The 21214-nt window shown below is 55.9% G+C and overlaps 1 protein-coding gene across 5 annotated transcripts in view; it reads right to left on the reverse strand.

The window, feature by feature from the left end:
• Positions 1 to 21214, reverse strand: part of LINGO1 (leucine rich repeat and Ig domain containing 1) — a 191234-nt gene that overhangs the window by 111249 nt on the left and 58771 nt on the right. Inside the window, exon 3 of one of the 5 annotated variants that reach the window (XM_059371779.1) lies at positions 5251 to 5292. The exons of the other annotated variants lie outside the window; for them this stretch is intronic. The gene's annotated coding sequence lies outside the window, so the exon portion shown is untranslated. The remainder of the gene's footprint in view (positions 1 to 5250; positions 5293 to 21214) is intronic. 5 annotated transcript variants of the gene reach the window in all.

Here is a 21214-nt window from a genome sequence, read left to right on the forward strand (position 1 = left end):
GGGGGGGGGTGCCAGGGCCCGTCTCTGAGTTTCAGCCCCCAGAGCCTGCCCAATTCCCAGCCAGACTGCAGACCAAAGCGTCGCTGAGAACTGGGGCCCAAGTGATGGCCCCACGTGGAAGAAGACTTCTTGCCTCACTCCTGTCCACTCCTTCAGCCTCCCGGGAGAGAACTCAAGGGGCTGCTCAAGCTCCAGCTTCGAGGTCAGATGGAATGCCTCCCACTTCCTCTTCTCCCTCCCAGCCATGCATACTCAGGCAGGTCTCACCCTCTCTGAGCCCCGCCTCCTCCGTCTGTAAGGTGGGGGGGGGGGGTGTCCTGTTATTCCCTCCCCAGTCCTCAGGAGGAGCCAAGGAGTTAGTGCGCACCAAATGCTTGGAATATCATGGACGCATAATAAAAGGTGGGCCCCTTCCCTTTCTGTGGAATCCGGCTCTCTGGGTTCAAATCTCCACTTGGCCACTCGAGGGCTGTGTTGCTCTGAGCAAGTCACTTAGCCACTCTGTTTCAGTTTCTTCAGTAGAAATAGCCTGAGGGGTTGTGGTCAGGATTAAATAAATAAAGATTTGTAAAATGCCTGGAACAGTTTCTGGCATCCGGGAGGCACTCTGGAAGCATCAGCTGGGTTTGCTGCTGGTATGCTGTTGGTGTCCTATTTCATGGGCCCTTCTGAGGTCTGGACTTGGCTGAATATATGCCCAGACTCTGAGCACTGAAGAACCCATCCGGTGCCGTTCCTAAAAGTACCATCTTCCTAACCCTCCTTCCCTGCAAGGCTTTATGGAGCCCCCGCTCCTCTGGGAATCCAGGCAGCATTGGGAGGGAGCAGGAAAGACTCCCCCCGTCTTTGGGGTGTTGGAGGGGCAGTGGGGAGGAGAGAGGAGGTTGGCACCTCCAGCAACCATCCAAACCCATGAGCACCTGCAGATCTGGACCACAGGAGAGTGTGCAGAAAAGCCCCAAGGGCTGAGCTAGGCTCAGGGCTGAGAGTCGGGGAGGCCAGGCACAGGGAGCTGCAGCCCAGGCAATGGGGAGACGCTGATAGTTCTCGAGGTGAAAAGTGGAACAGCAGAGCAGGCTTCAGGACCTGCCCTGCACATGTACAGCCACAGCTGAACAGCAGACCCCCGGGGTCGGGGGAACTGAGGGGCACCAGCAGCAGGAGCTGTGGCCCAGTGCCAACCCCACATTGTCCTTGCCCTGTGCCCCAGCATCACTTTTGTGCAGAAGGGGGGTCTTCCTGCCTGGAGCTGGCCAGCCCCCTGACCCAGATCAAGCATCTGACCCCACTCCCTAAATCCGGAGCTTCTGTGGGGCACAAATGCTGTCCCCACCATGACCAGCCAAGATTCAGAGGGGAAAGAGCACCCTTCATCTCCTCCTGTCTCTCAAGGCCAGACAGGCCTGGGTTCAAGGCTGGCTCCTTCCAGCTGTGCAGCCCTGGGAAAGTTGTTCAATCTCCCTGAGCCGCGGCTTCCTCGTGCCCACCCACAGGGCACAGTTAAGGAGGAAGTGGGTAGTGTCTTTGGAACAGTTGGCACATAGGAAGTACTCAAAAGTCCCCTCTGGACCTCAGTTTCCACATCTGCAAAATGAACGTTAAAAGAGATGGCCTATGAGAGCCCTTTGGCACCAGATGAGATCTCTGAGTCGGGCCCAGCACTGCCCTGGAAAAGGGGGGCTGGGGGTGGGGATCCCAACAGGATCAGGCCTGCTTCACTGTTCACCGAATTCAGTCTCCCTCAGCCCAGGTACCAAGTGCAAATGACACAATGGAGGCCTCCCCCCAGACCCCAACCAAGCACTCCCAGGTACTTTGTCCTCAACCTCCCCACCCCGCTCCCCAGGCTTCCATGTGAACTTCTAATCTCAGGACTCCTATGCTGAGGAGGGGGCTGTGGCTGCTTTGATCCAACCTGACAAGTGTGGGGAAGCCTGTCAGGTCCCATTCTCCCAGACCCCTCCTGGAAACCCACTGCCTCTGGGGACCTAGGCAGCTTAACTCCCCAGGAGGGAGGGAATCTTACAGCTAATGTTTCCCTTTTTGCTCTGACCACCAGGAAGCACAGGGTTAAATATGCAACCCAGCATCTAGCCATATGCATCCGTGCCCTAATGTGCCCCAAGCCTTTTCTTCTATGTTCTATGTTTTCATCTATGTTCCCCGCCCTGGATTATGTCTGTCTTATTAGTATCCTGTGTATGTTTGAAAGCCCTCACAAATACTTCATGGAATACGGTGGGTATAAATATGTACATGGTTAATATGTAAAATGGCCCCCCTCCCTACCTCCCACAGAGCTGCTCCCCTATTACTCCTCGGCTAATAGGGAACTTGGTGCAGAAGGCCCAGAGTGGGAAGTGGAGCAAGAGGAGATAGAGGCAGACTTCAGCCTTGTCCCTCTTGGCTCTGGCCTCTAGTGCCACAAAGGAACTGGGAGGGCCCCGCTCTCATTCTAGAACATTCCACAGCCTTGCTAATAACATCACTGACAACTATGACTTGAATTTGTTGAGAGCATATGACCTAGAAGGCATCACTGCTAACGCAGGGTGTGAATGCTCCAGCTAATCTTCTAACTACTCCGGGGGGTGGGGTGGGGGGGAGGCGGTTCTACCATCATGCTAACTTTTCCAGATGAGAACACTGAGGTATACAAAGCTTAAGGATCACGTTGACACAGGTCACACAGCCCGCAAGTACCGGAGCTGGAGTCCACAGCAGGTTTTCTGAGGCCATGGCTCAGGTCCTTACCAGCGACTTATACTGCCCCAGGCCATTGAAAGGACCTGTGACTGAGGGCGGACAGGGCTCAACATGACATCCCAGACTGAACCCAGAGTCCAGTCCCTGCTCCACACCCACCTGTCTGTGTCCTTCTGTCTAGACCTGCCCAGGCCTCCCCCTCCCTCCAGCTTTATAAGTAGGCATCAGGCTTAGCAGATGGGACAGGATGCATTTACTCCACAAGTAGCAATGGGGGCATGAACAGCCAGAGGGGATCGCCAGATACTCTGGGTTAGCAGGACCAAGGGACAAAGACCCAACTTTGATATCACAGTGGTGTGAGCCCGTTCTGAGCCTCAGCTTCCACATCTGTCATATGGCCCACATCCTGGCTTCTTGGGGCATTGAGGGGCTCTCCTGAGGGACAGCCTATGAGCAAAACCAGAGATGGACCCCACCAGCCCCAAAGCTGAAGCTGGAAGCTGAGGCTCAGAATGGGCTCACACCACTGTGATACCAAAGTTGGGCCTTTGTCCATTGGTCTTGCTACCCCAGAGTAACTGGCGATCCCCTCTGGCTGTTCATCCCCCCATTGCTACTTGTGGAGTAAATGTATCCTGTCCCATCCCCACCACATGGGTCAAAATCGTGCCCATGGCTGCTCAGCTGTGTGACCTTGGGGGAGTCACTGTACCCCTCTGGCCTCCATTTCTTTAGCAGCAAAATGAGGATAACAGAACAATTTTCACTTACCCGTACCTGACATACAATGTCTTAGCTACTAATTATCTTTATTATCCCTGAGCAACCCCCTTCCTGACAGGATGACTGTTTGGGGAGCTGGACAGAACCATAGGAGGCATGTGAGGGAGAACATGCCAGGCCTAGGTACCAGGCTCCAGGACAAAAACTGCCCTCAGGTGCCAATACTGTAGGCAGCGGTTCAGAGCCTCCCCCTGCCCTCATTTCCCAGAAGGCTTTCTGCTGAGGGGGTGGGCAGCACATCATGGAACAGTCCCACATGTACAGGCAGCCAGGACCGCGTGTGACCGCTGCCCTGGACAGCCAGAGCCCAGGAGGGCTGGGGGCAGCTACTTTGGGGTGGCCTCTAGAGGGGGACAAACTGAGCGGAGGGGCCGTCCGCATGCAGGCACGGAGGAGAGGAAAGTGCATCCTGGGAAGGATGGGCTATGCCCCGGAGAGGGAGCCTGAGAGAGGCCCCCCCACCACAGCCCCGCCGGGTTTGCCCACTGACCTGATGCAGCCCCAGCTCCCACTCCCCACGCCAGCTCCTCCTCACCAGAATGGTAGCGGCTTCTCAGCCGCCAAGGGCTGCAGCTCTCCGTCCCCCAGAGTCCTGCAGTACCCCCCTACCGTGCGATGCCCCACACGAGGCTCTGGGCACGCACAGCTTGGTCCATGCTGTGGAGTAATGTGAAAACACGTGTTTTCACATTTATTGAGCACCAGCCGCGCCAGACTCCCTCCTTGGCCTTGCCTTTACCCCACACGCCGGAAGGATGCACCGTTTAGTACCCCTTGTAACAGATGAGGAAATGGAGGGGCATGGGTCACACAGACAGGGGCAAAGCCAGAACTCCAGCCCCTTATCTCAGGGAAGCCCTGCCCCAGCTCAGTGTGCCGCAGGGCTCCGCCCGATGAGGGCGGAAGGCCGGGTAGCCCCACCGGGAAGGCTCTGTGGCTTCCCACCAGCTGCTGTCACTATGGCGGGCTCTAGAGGGGGGTAGGGAGCAGTGCCAGCCCCACCTTTTTCACCCCTCTGCTCAGCAAACCCACTCGGGCCCCCTGACACCAAGCTAGAAGCTAGAAGCCCTTCCAGAAATCATCCACTCGGCGAAGCCCCCTCAGAAATGGAGTCGGAGGAGACGTGGAAGTTGATGGGGAGAAGAAGCTGGGCAGAGGATGACCTGTCTGTCCCCTGAGACTTCTGGAGCCTGCCCCTCATCCAACCACATTCTCTAGGCACAGGAGGCATAGCCCCCAAAAGGCTGACTCACCACAGAGCACGACCAAGCCTCTGAGGCCAGTGGCCGGCCACCCAGAGCAACCACAGCCTCAACCTGGCCTGCCCACCCACCCCCAACAGACAGGCCCACCTCACCTGAGGGGCCCACAGCTCTGCACCCTGCTTCCTGAGGGGCCTCCAGGCTCCCCAAGCCTCATTCCTGCCGGTGCCTGACCCAAGCACCCCCAGGATCCCAACAGCTGCTCCCTAGGGGGTTCCCCAGCACTGGGAACCCTAATCCCATCAGAGGAGCCACCCTCCTTCCTTCCTCCTGAGAGCTCATCCCCAAACCTCCTCACCCCTATCTTCACCCTGTGACTCAAAAGCCCCAGGAATGTGGTTGCAGGAGGCCAAAGGCAGCTCCAGAAGATGGGAGATGAAAGGGGCTGGCAGAGAGAGGGCCGAGGAGGGGAAGACGCTGGGCCTGGAACCTGCCCCGCACACACCCTTGCCCCCCCCCCCACCTCGTGCATCAGCCCCAGGCAGCAGCTGCTTACCTCACGGGCACACACAGGCTCAGGGGCTCGTGAGGGGGACGCCTGCAGAGAGAAGGGAGGAAGGGACGAGACAATAGTTGGATGAGGGACCTGCAGACTCACTGCCCATAGGATCCATCCTGCTGTCAACCTCAGCCCAGGCTCTGCCCAAACCCTGGAGTAGAGGGAGCCCGAGGAGACCTGCACGCCAGATGGAGCACCAGCCTTCACTACCCGCACGTGCCCACGGCTGGGGGACCCCTACCCAACACGTGCCCACGGCCAGGGAGACTGTACTCTGGCCCCTGGACACAGCACTGAACCTTAAACCCTCCCTCCTGGGGCCAGATATTGTGGTCAGAAAGGTACCTCCAGGCCTTCACCTTTACCTCTGACTGGGACCTGGAGCTCAGTGGTCTGGCCCTTGACCCTGGGCCAGTCTCAACAGGCTCTGATTTCCCCCAACACTGCCAGCAGGTACATCAGAGTCACCTGGAAGGCTTATGAAAATACAAGTGCTGGGTACTGGGCCCCCAGCCCCCTAAATTTCTGCTTCAGCAGGTCTAGGCTGGGACCTGAGAATCTGCATTTCCCACACGCTCCCAGGTGATGCTGAGGCTGCCATTTGGGGATCACACTTTGAGAACCACTGGTCTAGACGTGTCCAGACCACAAAGTACACAGCACACATCCTCAAGGAGCGCATAGGCTAACAGAGGAGATCACACACACGGGCGCACACACTGACAAAACGTGGCCTCAGCGGGAAATGTGGCTTCTACCCACTAAGGAGAACTGATAAGCAGTGAGGTACAGGTTGGTGCAATCATGGAAGACTGCCTGTAGGAGGTAAAGACCTCATTGTGTCCACCTTTACCTGTTGCAGTTTCATTATACAAACAATACTTGAAACTTTCTCTTGGTAAGAGCCTCAGCTACAGGCTCCTATAGAGGAAACACTCCTGGTCACCTCTCCAGAGGTCCCAACCACCATCCCTCTGGTGTGAAACCTTCACCACACACTTACCCACACAGAGAGGTACACCAGGTGATGATACAGCAGGGAGCAGACCCTCTGTGTGGGTGTATAACTGTGTTCTCACCTACCAGTGGATCTGGGAGACTGCCTCTGTCCATGCAGAAAGATAAGAAGGGTCCCTGCTTGTGTTCCCTGAGTGCCGACCAGATGCCCAATGCCACATGCCACACTTTATGTATGAATCCCCTTAATTTTCATGATGACCCCTATGGTCAGCTTAGCTGTGTAGATGAGCAGACCAGAGCACAGAATGATGGTTGGTAATGGGACCAAGAACCCTCAGCCTAACAGGGCGGCCGCTGAAAAGACAACCCAGCAGCATCCACACTCCCGATGGAGCCCAGCCTGTGCTGAGTTCCCTGCGGTGCCACACGGGGGCGGGGGGGGGGTGCTCCACATAGGAGCATACCTTCACCTGTTTAAGCAGACACCCGAGGATGGGTGCTTAGGAGCTCCTGGTTTCTATTTCCAACCTTGCTAGAAAAAGATACCCCGCCTCCTGGCACATGCATGTGAGTACTGCTTAAGGGCAGCTCAAAGGGTGGACAGATTTTAGATTTTGGTACTCCCCGTCAAACTGTCCTCCAGAATTGCCTAACCTGATGCCCAGCTGACCTTTTCCCCCGGGGGAACCCTTACTTTGTCCTTACTGAGAACAGTTCGCATTTACTGAGCATCTACTACGCACCAGACTGCTAATTTCCCCGTTCTGCAGGTGTAGCACGGAGCATTTAGGCTACCTGCCCAAGGTCATGAAGCTAGCAAGAAGCATACAGAAAAGCGTCATTATTGTGAAGGAAGGGAGAGAGGCATGGAGGGAAGGAAAGTGGGAGGGTCCTTGATCCCACATACCCTTCATTTTTCTGCTCCCTTTCATCGCAAAACTCAAGAACTGTCTCTACCAAGCACCCAGGCCTCCACATCCGCTCCCGTTTTTCCCCCACTTCCTTCTCCAGCTGGGCTTCCGTCCCAACCACTCCACAGAACTGCTCTTATCGAGCTTCCCAGAAACCTCTGCTTTGCCAGACCCGGTGGTCATTCTCTGACACAGCTGCCTGCCTCCTCCTTTGGGAAACACTTTATGTCTGGGCCCCCAGGACTCGGCCTCTTCTGGTTGTCCTCCCACGCCTTCCTCCCCTCCCAACATCTGAGGCCCCACGGCTCACCGGGGCTCCCTGCTCTCTCCTGTCTACTCACCCCTTGGCTGGTCTCCGCGGGCCATATGGCTTTCCGTCCCAGCCATGCCCCCAATCTCTTCCCAGCCCCAGCTCTCTCCGAGTGCCAGCTGCCATGTCTGGAGGTCTCTGGGTCACCTCCGCTTGCTCAGCCGACAGAACTGTCCAAAACAGAATTCTTCATTCTCATCCCCCGAACGACGTCTCCCTCGGCCTTGACTGTTTCTCTCTCACCCCACGCCCCAGGCCACAGCAAACCCAGTCAGCGTGGCCCCGGGGCACATCCAGCAGCCGCCCACTGCCCCTGCTCATCTTCCCCTGCCCTCTCTAGCCCTTGCTTGGAGCACTGCTGCCCCAGCCTCCTGCCTTGATGGGCCCCCTGCTCCCGCCCTGGCACCAAACTGTCCCGGCAGCCAGAAAACGCTACAGACCAGATCTTGAGGCTACCTTGCCATAAGCAAGGGGTTTCCACAGCAGAGAGAACGAGTTGCCCCACAGCCTGTCCACCACTTAGAACTTGCCTTCTGCCGTGTTCCCCCGAACCTCCCACACTGGCCTGTCTCAGGGTCTGTCCTTTCTGTTCCTTCTGTCCAGAAGGCACTTCCCCCAGACTTTCCTGTCATTCAGGTTTGAATGGGACCCTCTTCATCTTCCTCGGTCACCTTAGGGCAAATGTCCCCATGCACCCCAATCTTTCCCATTTTTCATTGTATTTATGCCCACCCAACATCATCTTGCTTCTTTATTTGCATCCTTGTCACTTTGGGGTCTCCTCACCGTAACATAAGCTCTGTAAGGCAGGGAGGGACTGAGTCCTTTTCGTCTGGCTCTGTTGCCACCTCTGTACTGTGTACAATACTTGGCACACAGTAGATGCTCAGTAAATATTTATTGAATGAGCGAATGAATAGGCAGAGCCAGCTCTATGGGGTCCAAAGCCTGTGCTCTCATTTCCCTACACAAACTGCCTCTCATCTGAAGAAATGGGGAGGCACCGGAGGGCACACCCAGTGGGACTGGACCCTCCAGAGAAAGGCAGGCTGGTGGGCGCAAGGCTGAGCCAAGGCCAGCAGGCACAGCCGCTCCATACGGGGTAGCAGCGGGGCCTCAGCTCTCCCTGGGAGGACAGGCCCAGCAGCCCACGCCCCACGGGGGCCTGGGGCACTCACACCTGCCAACCTGTCCCATTCAGGAGAGAGCCTTGGGGGCAGCTGGCAACGGAGCGTGATGGGCAGGGGGCCAGGAGGCCTGCCAGCGGCGGGTGCCGCTGCCAAGCAGCCAAGTAATCGTGTTAGCCAGCGGAAACTGGTCCAGGGAGTTTTCCCTTCGCCTCCCGTTTTTTCTCTCTCCCCTTCCCCCCTCCCTTGAAGCTGCAAGGCTGGAAGATTGATCTTTGCCTGAAACGGAGGAGATAACTCGATATAATGAACTCCGCTGTCCCTCTTGCTGTTTGGAGCTTTTAAAAAATTTAAAAGGGCTGGGGACAAAAAAGCTTGTCCTCAGGGCTCTCCCCCCTACAAAAGCCCCTGCCCCTCTTCCAACTCTCCACCTGCCTCCTTCCCCCCTTCTTTTTCCCTTGGGATGTCTTGATGGAACAAAGGTTAAAAATATCCCCTTTCTCTTGCAGGTTTTAAAAATAATTTTGTTGAGGTCAGGGCTGGATCCACCAATGGTCCTGCCTCCCGTAGTCTCCGCCCACGTGGCGGGCCCCACTCCTCAGAGCCACCAGCCAGCCTGGGGGTGACCAGTCGACTCAGTCCACCTGTTCTCAAAGCATTTCCAAAGGGAGCAATCAAGGCCGGGCCCGCCCACTGAGGTGCTGCCGGAGACTGCTTTTGTCCCACCAAATAGCTCTTTAAAGACCCCCCTAATGACAAAGGGTGCACAGTGCCAGCTGGGACCCAGTCCTTGTCCCCACCTCAGTGGAGGCCTGTGCCTTCCCCCATCAGCCCCACTCTCCACCAGCCTGGCAGCCCTCTAGCCTGGAGCTCCAGGGCTCTGTGCCCCTGCAGACATTCACATATTCAACCAACATTTACTGAGCACCTACTCTGTGCCAGGCACTGGGCCAGGAGCCAGGAATCCAGGGGACAACCAAATCCCTCTGATTCCTGCCTTTAGTAGCCTTACATAAAGCCTGGTGGGCAATCCACGGTCACATGGGAGAGGGGGTGCGCCCTGGGATAAGAGTTTAAAAGGAAAGGTCCTGGGACTCTGAACACAGACAGTGGTCAAGGAGGACTTCACGAGGAAGTATTCTTGGAGCAGAGATCTGTAGGACAAGTAGGAGACCACCAGGCAGGGGCCAAAGGGAGGAGGAGAGCTATAGCCATTATAGGGAGGGTCTGCTCTCAGGAACACGGGGCCCAGTATGGGCGTCTCCCCTGGTGCTCTCTGGCTGCAGAGGGAGGGCAGAGCCCAGATTCCTTACCTGGCATTCAACGCCCTTCCTAGCCTCACGGGCCCCAGCTCAGGAGTTGTTACTCCTTCTGGGCTCCTACATTAGCACAATCACACCAGCCTGCTGCTGGATATTACAGCCCTTCCTACCCGCCCCCCCGCCCCCACACACAGGCCATGCGGAACAATCTCCTTGCGTCCAGAGCCCCATACAGAGCCAGGAATGTGTGCCAAAGAGTAGGAAGCAACTGGGGACACCATCAGAACTTTCAGACACAGATCAGTAAGGCATAAAGGCATCAGGGAGAACTTCTGGAAGACGCAGGTTAAGGCTCGAATAAATATGGATTGGGGAAACAGACAGGGGAGCCCAGGGCCACAGAGACAGAGGTTCAGGTAAAGGCCTGAGGAGGTGGCCTCCAAAGATGGAGGCCTGCCTAGGCTGATCTCCAACCTGCAGCCCCTAAGAAGTCATGATGGTGAGGGGGAAACTGAGTCTCAGAGGGAGGAGCTGCCTCCACTAAGCTATGCAGCCTGGCAAGCATGACAGAGTTCTGTCTACAGGTGGCAACAGTCTCTCTTGTCCTCATAAGCAGTTACTGCCACCATCACCCCCATCGCCCAGAAGAGCTCACAGACCAGAAGTCGGGCAACTACAACCCCAGGTGGCTAATGGAAGGGGGTAGGGAAGCAGGAGACACGTGAAGGCGTTCTGCAAGAAGCAGATGCTTGCTGGGCTGGCATCCCAGGGCTGCATCCTCGGCAAAGCCCCAATAATGCCTCCTACAGATTCGCTTCCTTGCCCCTCAGGGGTTTTAGCCCAGCTGGGCTCCTGGGAACATGGCTCTACCCACCCAAGCCTGAGCCCTGAAGGAGCCAGCCTCCTCTCCACCCACTACATTGGTCCAAAAAGCTGTTCTGGGAACCTCTTGGAACTTGTCCTGGCCAGTCTCGGGTTTTCTATCATCCACTTTTCAGCCCTGATGACCCAATTCCTTCCAGCCCCCTTGGGTTGAGGACCCAACAGAGGCTAAGTAAGGGCTTTTGCCCAGGAAGGCCCCTGACTGAGCCTTCCCTGGGTCCTCAGCTTAAGCCCCCATAGCACGCAAGGAAGCCCCAGAAATAGACAACACTGGCCGGCCACTCTCCCCCAAGGTCCACCACATCTCCCCCAAGGTCCATCCAGCAAGAAATGGAAAGATACAACCTGACCTTGTAGTTCTATAACCAATGGGCTTGCCACCTTGGCCTCCCTGGTGGAGCCCATTGGGGCTACAGGCTCTCCGGGCACCAGGGACAGCTGGAGTTGTGCGAAGCTCGGGTTAACGGGCCCTGCCCTGCCCTGGGGGCTGAATCTTCAGTCCCTGTGAGGATTAGGGAAGCCTCTCCCAGAACACAAGGATTCACAGGACCTTGGCTGTATCCAGAGAGGAGGGGGTCTTCAAGGGAATCGGGGTTCAGGGGGAAGGGGAGAAAGTCTGGCAGAGAAGAGGGGCAGAGAGGGGCTTGGGCCATACCCAGGTGACAGACCCCAAATATCAGGCAGATGGAAATGCTGGGCACCACCTTCTGTGCCCGGAGAGCCATAGGCTGATCTAAACAAAGGAGTGCAACTTTCAGGCTGTTACATAGCCAAACGGGAGGCTGGACGGAGGGCCTGCTCCAGCCCAGGCAAGCCAGAGAAGCTGCCACGGGCAGGACTGGAGTCGAGCGTTCTCTCCTAAGCCTCTGAGTGGGGAGAAGGCGGGGGGCAGCACCCCCACCGGCTTCCCCAGCAGGCCAGCCTGTCTCCACACCCTCTCCTTCTGGGGGGCAGTCTTGGCAGACAGGGCGTTCCCAGAGCCACCCTCTAAGTAGCTGGCACACAGCTCACATAGCCTCCCAGCCATTGTCTGAGGGGGAAACCCAGGCTGGGTAGAAGCCGCAGAGAACATGGTTCCCAGCATAACAAAGAGAAAAAGCCAAATGATCTGCACACCCATAACTCTAATTCAGCCCAGTGGAGTCGAGGTCACAGGGCAAGCAGGGGAACCAAACTGCAAAGGGTGACAAGCTGCTCTGAGGACAGTGGTCCCACACACGGCGTCACCTTCAGCAGAGACTGGAGGAAAGGGTACCACCTGGCCGCAGGGAGACAGGAAAAGAGATGCAGGTGTAAGGAGCCTTAGGAGTGGAGTGTGGGCTCTCCAGAAGCTTGAGAGAGAGCGCGCGTGAGGCATGGTGGAAGAATGGAGAAAGACCCCTCCGTGGTGCATTGGCAGGACACCCAGCCCATCACTGACCGCTCTGGTAGGGAATGGGATCGCTGGACAGCTGGACTGGAAGGGCAGGGAGGCTGGGGGAGCCTGCTCCCCCAGCTTCTCTGCTGCCTTGACTCTCTTGACTAGCCCCCTTCCTTCCCCCACTCCCCAAACCTCCCACAAATTCCCCAAACTCCCCGCCAGAAGGGATCTCCATAAAGGATTTGGGAAAATCCCTTCTCCCCTCTGGGCTCCTTCCCTCCTCCCCTCCATCAGTTGTGACCATCACTAACACACCTCTACTCACGGCTCCCAGGGTAGTGCTAAGTGGCTGTGGGGAGCCCTGGAGCAGGGTGGGGGGCCAGGGGACAGGAAGGTGAGGGTCCTCCCTCTCCTCTGTAAAAGAAGGAGCATGACCTGATCCCCCAAGATGGAGGTGAAGGCTAAGTGGGTACAGATTCCTGCACACGTGGGCAGAGCTGAGGCTGCCTGAACTCCTGCGTCCTGCCTGCGTCCTGGCTAAGCGGAGCCCCAGTCTAAAGAGGGTTGGCAAGGTTGGCCCCATCGCCTCAGCAGATAGAATCTCCTCTGAGCACAGATGGGGAATGATTTCTTTTCCTCTCTCCTCTAGGAACCTTTAGACAGTCAAATTATAGTTCGATATAAAAGCAGAAGCAAAGACATCAAGTTCAGGAGTTATTCTCATCTTAACGACCAAGCGGGGAGGACTGGAGAACGCAAGAGAGAAGATAAAGATGGGCGGGGTCTCGACAGTGGGAGAAGAGGGGAATCGAGAGCCTTCGGCTCTGGGCTCTAAGAGAGAAGAGCAGCAAGGCGGGCAGCTGGTAGGTATTGCAAGTATCAAGGCGGGAGGGGAGTGCTGCTGGGGGCCAGGGCAGGGGCCCACCCAAACAGGCACAAAAGATGGAGGTGTGAGGAGCTGGGGAAGTGAGCACTGGGAGCCGCACCAGCAGTTAGCCGCACTGGGAGCAGCAGCCAGTCAAGTACCAAGTAATTTCTGAGCACCTACTCTATGCCAGGCCCTGGGGGTCCTCAGGGAATTAGACAGACAAGGTTCTACCCACAAAGGACTTGAAAGAGAACACACTAGGGTCAGAGCCTGGGTGCAACACCCCAAGGGAAATCTCTCCCCTGCTTGGACATTAGACTCCACAGGCAGACATCAGGAGCATCCAGAGTAAAGAGAAGAGGCGTGGAATATAATGGGCTCTGGCCTAGATCCGGAACCTTCACCACAAGCTGTGTGTCCATGGGCAAGTCCCTTCCTCTGAGTCTCGGTAAGAACAGCAGCTAACTTTTACTAAGCACTTACTATGTGCTGGGCATTATTCTAGGACTTTAAAAATACACTCATTTCCTCAATACAACACCATGAGGTGGGTACTACCAGTATCTCCCTTTCCTTGGAGGAAAGCAAGACACAACAGAGAGGTTGCCTGCTTTGCCCAAGGTCACACAGCTAGGAAGTGGAGCAGCCAGGATCCACAGTTCAAACAGCCTGGCTCCAGAGCTTGTACCCGTCATCAGGAACACCTGATTCAGAGGCTGCAGAGGCCCTCAGTCTGGTTCCAGGCATCCCTTTGCTACCTAGAATCATTGCCCCCCCCCCCCCTTCTGTCTTTGCCCACAGAAGTCCTAGTCACTCTCTGGAGTCCATTCCAAATGCGCTCTCTGCAGCGAAACGGAATGATCCCTCTCAAGATTAAGGAGGATTCAGGCTCAAAAAGATGAAGGGGCTTGGGGTGCCTCGGTGGCTCAGTGGGTTAAGCCTCTGCCTTTGGCTCAGGTCATGATCCCAGGGTCCTGGGATGGAGCCCCGCATGGGGCTCTCTGCTCAGTGGGGAGCCAGCTTCCCGCCCCCCTCTGCCTGCCTCTCTGCCCACTTGTGATCTCTGTCAAATAAATAAATCTTAAAAAAAAAAAAAAGATGAAGTGGCTTGTCTAAGGTCAGGTAGATGGCTGGGGACAGAAGCTGCCATATGCCACATGCCTCTCACAACGATAGCTGTGGGAGTACACTGTGACTGACGGTCAATGTCAGGGTCACCTGATGTTTCCTGAGAAGGATGTAGAGCACCCGAGCCTGAAAGAACAGAAAATTACAAAAACTGGGGACAGGTTGGGTCAGCTGGTCAACAAGCCCTGCCCGGGTGTCCTCCATAAGGAACAGGGATAAGCGAGGGACCTCCTCCCCTTTGGCCCGTGGTCTCCCAGGCCTCTTCCAACCGCATGCTGAAAGCACCTACTCTTCTCTCCACCTGTCCAGTGCCTGCCCAGCTATTTTTAAAGGTCTAGAACCAATATTGCTACCTCCTTCAAGAAGCCAGCCCTGATTGCCCCAGCAGCCCTTAGGGCACCCTGAACCTGCAGGCCGGCTGGAGCAGGCTGGAGGGCAGAATTGCCTCCATGCCCCCTGGGTAAAGGGCATTCAGGTACAGGAGCTTGGTAGGGGTGAGGGGAGTCCTCTTGGAGGAAAACAAGGCACCCTACCCCGCAGGAAGCTCAGGCAAGAGCCAGCCGTGCCCTGTGGCAGCAAGGCTAACACAATGGATAACACTACTCAGGAAGAAATAAATCCCAAGGCTCTCACCAGGTGACCTGGGCGAGAGGGGTGGGCTGGGAATCCATCTTAGAGGTGCTTAATGAGTGTGCCAGCCTCATACATCTGCCTCCCACCCCTCTCTAGCGCCTTATGCTCTGAGCCCACCTCTACCACGAGGTGCAGCCCCTTCCCCAAGCTTTCTTAGAATCAAGGATAGGGGTACAAAAGACATCCAGACCAAAACTTCCATTGCACAGATAGGAAAACTAAGGCCCAGAGAGGACAGAAAATTACCCAAGGTCACATAGGGAGCCAACTTCAAAACTTGAACTAGAACCCAGGCCTCTACCCTCAGATCATGTGGTCCCTCCCTCAAGGCTGCACATTCTCCAGGGGCCTCTCCAAATCCCCTCTGCGCTCAAGCTCTGCTGAGGCCTCAAAGAAGAGCTCCTGTCCACTCCCATCCCTAGGCCCAGGCCGGCTCCTCCGCAGCACTGATCCTAGATCCCTCAGTGCCTCTCTGTCCCTCCACTACTCCCGACAACACGACCGTGTCATGGTGGGCACCCCTTAGGTAGAACCAAGCAGGTGAGTCAGGGCAGGTGTGCAAGCAGGCCCTTGCAGGGGGAGGATAGTCTATGTTAGGGACCAGATAAGACCCATCTCTGGGGATCCTTCCCTAGGACCTCACCCCCGGGATCCCTCCCCTGGGGGTTCATCACGCTCCCTGTGCCCATGTTAATTACCCTCTACCCAGTGACCACTCACTTCCTAGAAGAGCAGAGGTCAGCCTGGTCTGCCTGCCTCAAAATGCCCAATTCCCAGGCCAGGCTTCCACAGAGCCGATGAGCAAGCAGCTTGGAACAAATCCCTCAATCAAATTAACGAGAGACGCTGACCTGCCTGTGAACAGAGCAGTGGGAGCCGCAGGAGAGGGGTGGGAGAGAGAGATGGAGAACAAGGCCCACACATGAAATAGGAGCCAGCGAGCCTCCCCCGCCACCCCCGCCCCCTGCCCCGCATCTCCCCACAGCTGCCACCATGCCTGAAGTGTCACCATTAAAGAGAAACATCATTCCACTGGGGTTCACAGGCATTAAAGCCTCCTATTAAAGGGAAAACATCCCAGAAAGAAATTGTACCCTCAGCCATTGTCCATCTCCACGAGTCAGCAGAGGAAGTGTGTGAGGGGAGGGGGAAATGCCAAGAACCTACTATGTGCCAAGCACTGGTGGCAACACTGAGGCTTGGGGGTCAAGTGTCTGGACATATGTCACTTGGCCTAAGAGTGGCAGAGCTAGGATTCAAGCCCAGGCGGGGACAGACCCAGAGCCAAGCTCTCTCCTTCCACACAATCCAGTCAGGGGTTATGGCTGCCTCTCTCCTGAGCCCTCCTCTGACGGGATGAGCTCTGGATTGCCACCCTCAGCCCTGTGGGGCCTCAGGGCATAGCTTCACTGGGACCCCAAGTGTACACAAACCAGGACACTCTGAACTCTCCCAGTGACCCGGCATTTTTCCCACTGCCCCACCTTCTGAAAATGCCACCTGCACCCCCACCACAGGACCACCAAGGTTTACGCTGAGGAAAAGCAACTGTCTTTGGAATCGGGTGACCCAAATTCTAACCATGTCCCTTAACTTCTGTGGGCCTCGGTTTCCCCTTCTGTAAAATGGAGAGAGTAACACTCACCTTGCAAATTCAGTGCAGGGATTCCATCAGAGATCTGGAAGAAGCCCAGCACAGAACCTGGCACAAGGTCATCCCTCAGGGTAGCCCACTCTGCCTCTGGGTGCAGCCACCCATCTTGACTTCCTGCAAGAGCCCAGCCCTCCGGGTGGTCCTGGAACTCTAAGGTGGCTGCTGTAAGGGGAGGGCTCAGGCACAGTGAGCAAAACAAGGAGAACAGAGGAAGAAGCATTGGGTAAAGAAAGGCCAGGTCCCTACCCTGGCCTGCCAGGACAAGGTGTTGGCCCCCAGTCCCAGCCCAATTTTCCCTGGAGGCGCTAGAGGGAGATCCTGGATGAGCACCAGCCTGGCCCACTCCAGGGCTCCTCTGAGGACCTTGCCTTGACCTTGACCACAGGTAGCACTGGCAGAACACAGGCACAATGCCATTTCAGGAAGCACAGTTCCACACCCCATCTCTGGGCTGAGATCCTCCTTGAAGCTCCTCCTGGGTCCTCCCTCTCAATCCTCCCACACCCTGGCCCCACAGCCCAGAAGAGAAGACAGAGGCTCAGCAGGACCGCCAGCCTGAGTCTCCACAGCAGAGCGAGACCTAGAGCTAAGACCTCTAACTCCTAATCTTGTTCCTCCAAAGCTATCCTTCCCCAGCCCGGATGCACCTAGGAGTCTGGGGCCTCACCCAAAAGACTTCCTGAGGAGTCTCCTTCCTGCTTCCACAGCCCTGTGTGGGCCTCCTCACTGCAGCTCCTGAGGCTGCTCTGGCACTCCTGGGGCCCTGCCAGAAGCCCACCCTCAAGCCATCTCATGCCTCTAGGCCATCTACCCACCCCACCCCACCCCCACCCCCACCCCCACCCCACCACCCTTACCCCAACCCCACCACCAGGGGATCTCCTGAAGAAAAGGGGCAGGACTCCCGCCATTCATTGGCCATCAAGGGAGTCGCTTACTTTCTCTCTGCCAATGAGCTGAAAGCAATCCAGGAATATCAAGAGAGGTTGAAACCCAGAGGACTGGCCAGCTTGGGAGGCTGGTGATGGGAGTAAGGAGGTACAGGAAAAAGCACTCAGGGAGCACTGGCTATGGGGCAGCCTCGTTCTAATTTAATCCCCCCAACAGCCCTGGGGAGGGGTATACTATGCCCACTTCACAGTAAGGAAAAGTGAGCCTTTCTGAGCTTAAAGCACACAGCTGAGTTTGGATCTGAACTCAGTCTGCCTGACTCAGGCTGGGGCTCTCCCCATTGCTTCCCTTGCCCCTGTCCCCCACCCCGAATGCCGAGGAGATGCAAGCATATGAAGGAACTGTCCTGGAGAAGGAGCTGGGGCCATTTCCCAGATTTCCCCTTGGAACAGCCTTGCCAATGATCCCTTCCTCCCTGCTCTCAGGGTCAAAGGCTGGGCTGGCTGACCCCAGGGTGGGAAGCGCCTGCTGCCTTCCTGTGGGGCTGTCTCCCTCTCCCTCCCTCTCCATTCTCACTAGCAAATGAGTAAGAAGAATAGAATTACAGTTTGGCTACACAAGACACAGAATTAGCAGGATTAAATATAAATAGCTATTAAAAGTGTCTTATAATTAAATTCATTTTCCAGTTATTTGTTTTACACACACACACCCGCCTACACGTGTGCACACACGCACGCGCTCCCATCCTCAGCTCCACACAGAGTGGGAGTCAGGGCCCCAGCTGCTCTCCAGCCTCCTCCCTGCTGTTGTCTTCTTCAGAGTTCCGGTCCGGCCACTCCCGGGCTTCTCCTTCCCTCCTCCCCCGCCCACTTCCGCTTCCGGTGCAGCCCCCCAGCCCCTTGCAGAAGAATGGAAACCACTGTTCCTGCTCTTCCCCAGTGCTGAGCCTACAACAGGCCAGACGCGTCACACTGTCACCTCCTATATTCCACCCAAAGATATTTTTCATTCAATAAATATTTGCTGAGCGCCAAGTACTTAAACATGCACAGTCAGATTTATTCCGCGAACCGACACTCATTCCTTCATGAAACGACTACAAGCCAGCGCCTGGGAAGAGCTAGCCATACTTTGGCCCACCGGAGCAGAGCCTCTGTCCTTGTGGAACCCACTCCAAGGAAGCCCAAGCCAGGGGTCAGGGCGAGGTGATGGGAAAGATACAAATGCCACCTGATTCGGAAGAGGAGGAGGTCAGGAGGGTCAGGGAAAGCCTGGGGGAGGGGTCTGATTCATCCCACTGTGAGCTCCCCAAGGGCCCAAGAGTGTCCCATCATCTCTGTGGGATGGAGGAGAAGCAGTGGAGACGCAGAGCAGAGACATCACTCGGGACTGTCAGCCTAAAGGGACCTGAGCCGGGTGTGAGCTCCATCTCTGCCCTCTTTTCTGCAGTGCCCTCAAGGGGCCCCTTCACCTCCTCCGGCCTTACGTTCCTCCTCTGTAAAATGAGGATAAACTGAACCCCATCTCCTTACAGTAAAGCAGTAATTACACGTTGAGAGATTTGAGCTGTGCCTGGCACACAGTAAGTTCAGTAAGAGTTAGCGGCTTTTGTGATTACCATTATTACTACATTATTGCTTGTACTATTATCCACCTCGCCTATGGAGCCAATGAACCTGGGGAGGAGAGAACTTAGAAAAGGCCTCGTAGAAATGGGAAGGATCATAAGACCATCAGAGTTGGGGGAGGGGAGGCCCTAGGAGGAGCACAGTGAAAATCTATGATGCGGCGGGGGGGGGGGGGGGGGTGGGGGGAGGAATCACCTCCCAGCTGGTCCCCAGAGAGCTTCTTGCAGAGGGGATCAGGGCTTCGGGCCTCTCCACCCCAGCCCCCTCTTGTCTGCTCATTGGTCTGCTCTTTAGCTCCTTCCCAAAGGCCACAGGGAAGCGCCAGCCCCAGAGCCTAGCACTTCAAAACCTTTACCCTTGGGACGCCTGGGTGGCTCAGTGGGTTAAGCCTCTGCCTTCGGCTCAGGTCATGATCCCAGGGTCCTGGGATCGAGCCCCACATTGGGCTCTCTGCTCAGCGGGGAGCCTTCTTCCTCCTCTCTCTCTCTCTCTGCCTGCCTCTCTGCCTACTTGTGATCTCTCTCTCTCTCTCTGTCAAATAAAAAAATAAATAATCTTAAAAAAAAAGAAGAAGAAGCTTTAGCCTTTGAACCCAGGCGTTCAGCAGGCCTCAACTGCCTCCTGAGCCCTACAAGAGGCCTAAGAAGACTTCATTCTCCTAAGGGGTCAGATGGCTGAGAGATGGGACACAAGTCCAGGAGGAATAAGATCTGACACCAAGGTAAGGGCATGGCCCCAAGAGATGAACCCTAAGGCCACCAACACGTTCTAAGTCTCTGCTGTGCATCAAGCACTCTGCTCCGTTGTTCGACTCAAGCCAAAGAACCACCCTCTCAAGCAGTGGGGATTACCATGGCCCCATTCCTCAGAGGAGGTGAAATGCAGAGAGGTCAAGTGCGACTTGCCCAAGGTTCCACAACCTGTAAATGGCGGAGCTGGGGACAGAACCCAGATCTATCTGATTCAGGCTTTTCCTTATCCCAGCCTGCCCCTAGGAGACAACATTCCTGGAAAGCTCTGCCTATGTGCTTCCCCAACCCCTCTCCTTTTTCCACTGTTGCCCTCAAGGCAGATTGTGACCCCACTGGCTCCCTGCAGAGCCCCATACTCAGCCAGCCCCAGGAACACAGCAGTAAAGACTTTTTGTCCTCAAAGTAGCCAGCTGAGCTAATTAGCAGAGACTCCATCCTTTGCTCAGTGAGGACATTATTTCATTATCCAAAGCCAAACACAGCCCCACGGTGTCCGGCAAATACATCAGGCAGCTGCAAATCGATGGGCAGCAAGAAGCCTGCTCTGGCTTGGCCTCCCCACCGGGCCTGGGGCTCTGTCCCATCTTTCTGACAAGTGCCGGGAAAAAGAAAGAAGCCTATGTTGGATGGGAAAGATTAGAGGCTGCAATAAGGCACAAAGGCCCCATAGACAACTCACGCCTTTTCTCACATCCAGATGAAATTGGCCATCTCCAGGTAAAGAAGGGAGGGCAGGAGAGGTGGCGGGGGGATACACATTGGGCTGTAGGCCTGGAGAGCCCAGTAGAAATATCTGTCTCTGGAGCTCTTTTCACAGGCTCCATGGAAACAAGTCCATGGTTCTGTTGTGTCTGCCATGCCCAGCTCTCGCCTTTGTGGTTCTGGTTGTTGATCTGTAGGTCCTGTTGGGGATGGAAGAGAGATCTTGCCTCCTCTATCCCTCCCCATCATGGAGCTTGGTAGAGAGACAGGCACACAGTAGGTGCCTAATAAGTGTTTGCTGACAGAGTATTAGGAAATCCTTCTGTGGAGAACACTCTCAGGAGTTCGAGACCAGGGCTGTGGTCAGCCCTAAAGCGAAGCTTCTGTGTACTTTTGGGTAAGTCATTGGCTTTCTCTTGGGTTACTGTCCCAGTCTTTGAAAGCAGAGTTTGAGGCAAAAGGACTTCTGAAGCTCTGTTCAACCAGGAGAAGGGTTGAGAGCTCTGGCTGTGCCAGGTGCTGTTCGTGGTCCTGAACCTGGGAGCGGCCCTCTCTGGGGCTGGTGGGTGCAAAAGATGGACAAAGTCCTTGAGACCGAGGATTGGAGCCTGGAGGATGGGGAGCGGCGAGATGGAATGTACAGCCAAGAGAGATAGTTTATTTGATTGCTAGTTCTGGGCACTGCCAGGGGCTGTCACCATGGGGCCTCACGCTCATGCATGTGGCCATGGCTCAGCCTCTGCCCTAAGGAACCAGCAGTCTAGCCACTGAGACACATTGAGAACCAGTCTGATGGAAAAGGGGGCTGGAAGCACACACACACATCAGCTGTGCACACACAAGTACCCACGGAGCAATATTTATGTCAACAGTGAGTGGTCAATCTCACA

This window comes from Mustela nigripes, chromosome 13, assembly GCF_022355385.1.
Source record: "Mustela nigripes isolate SB6536 chromosome 13, MUSNIG.SB6536, whole genome shotgun sequence".
Classification (NCBI taxonomy): Eukaryota; Metazoa; Chordata; class Mammalia; order Carnivora; family Mustelidae; genus Mustela; species Mustela nigripes.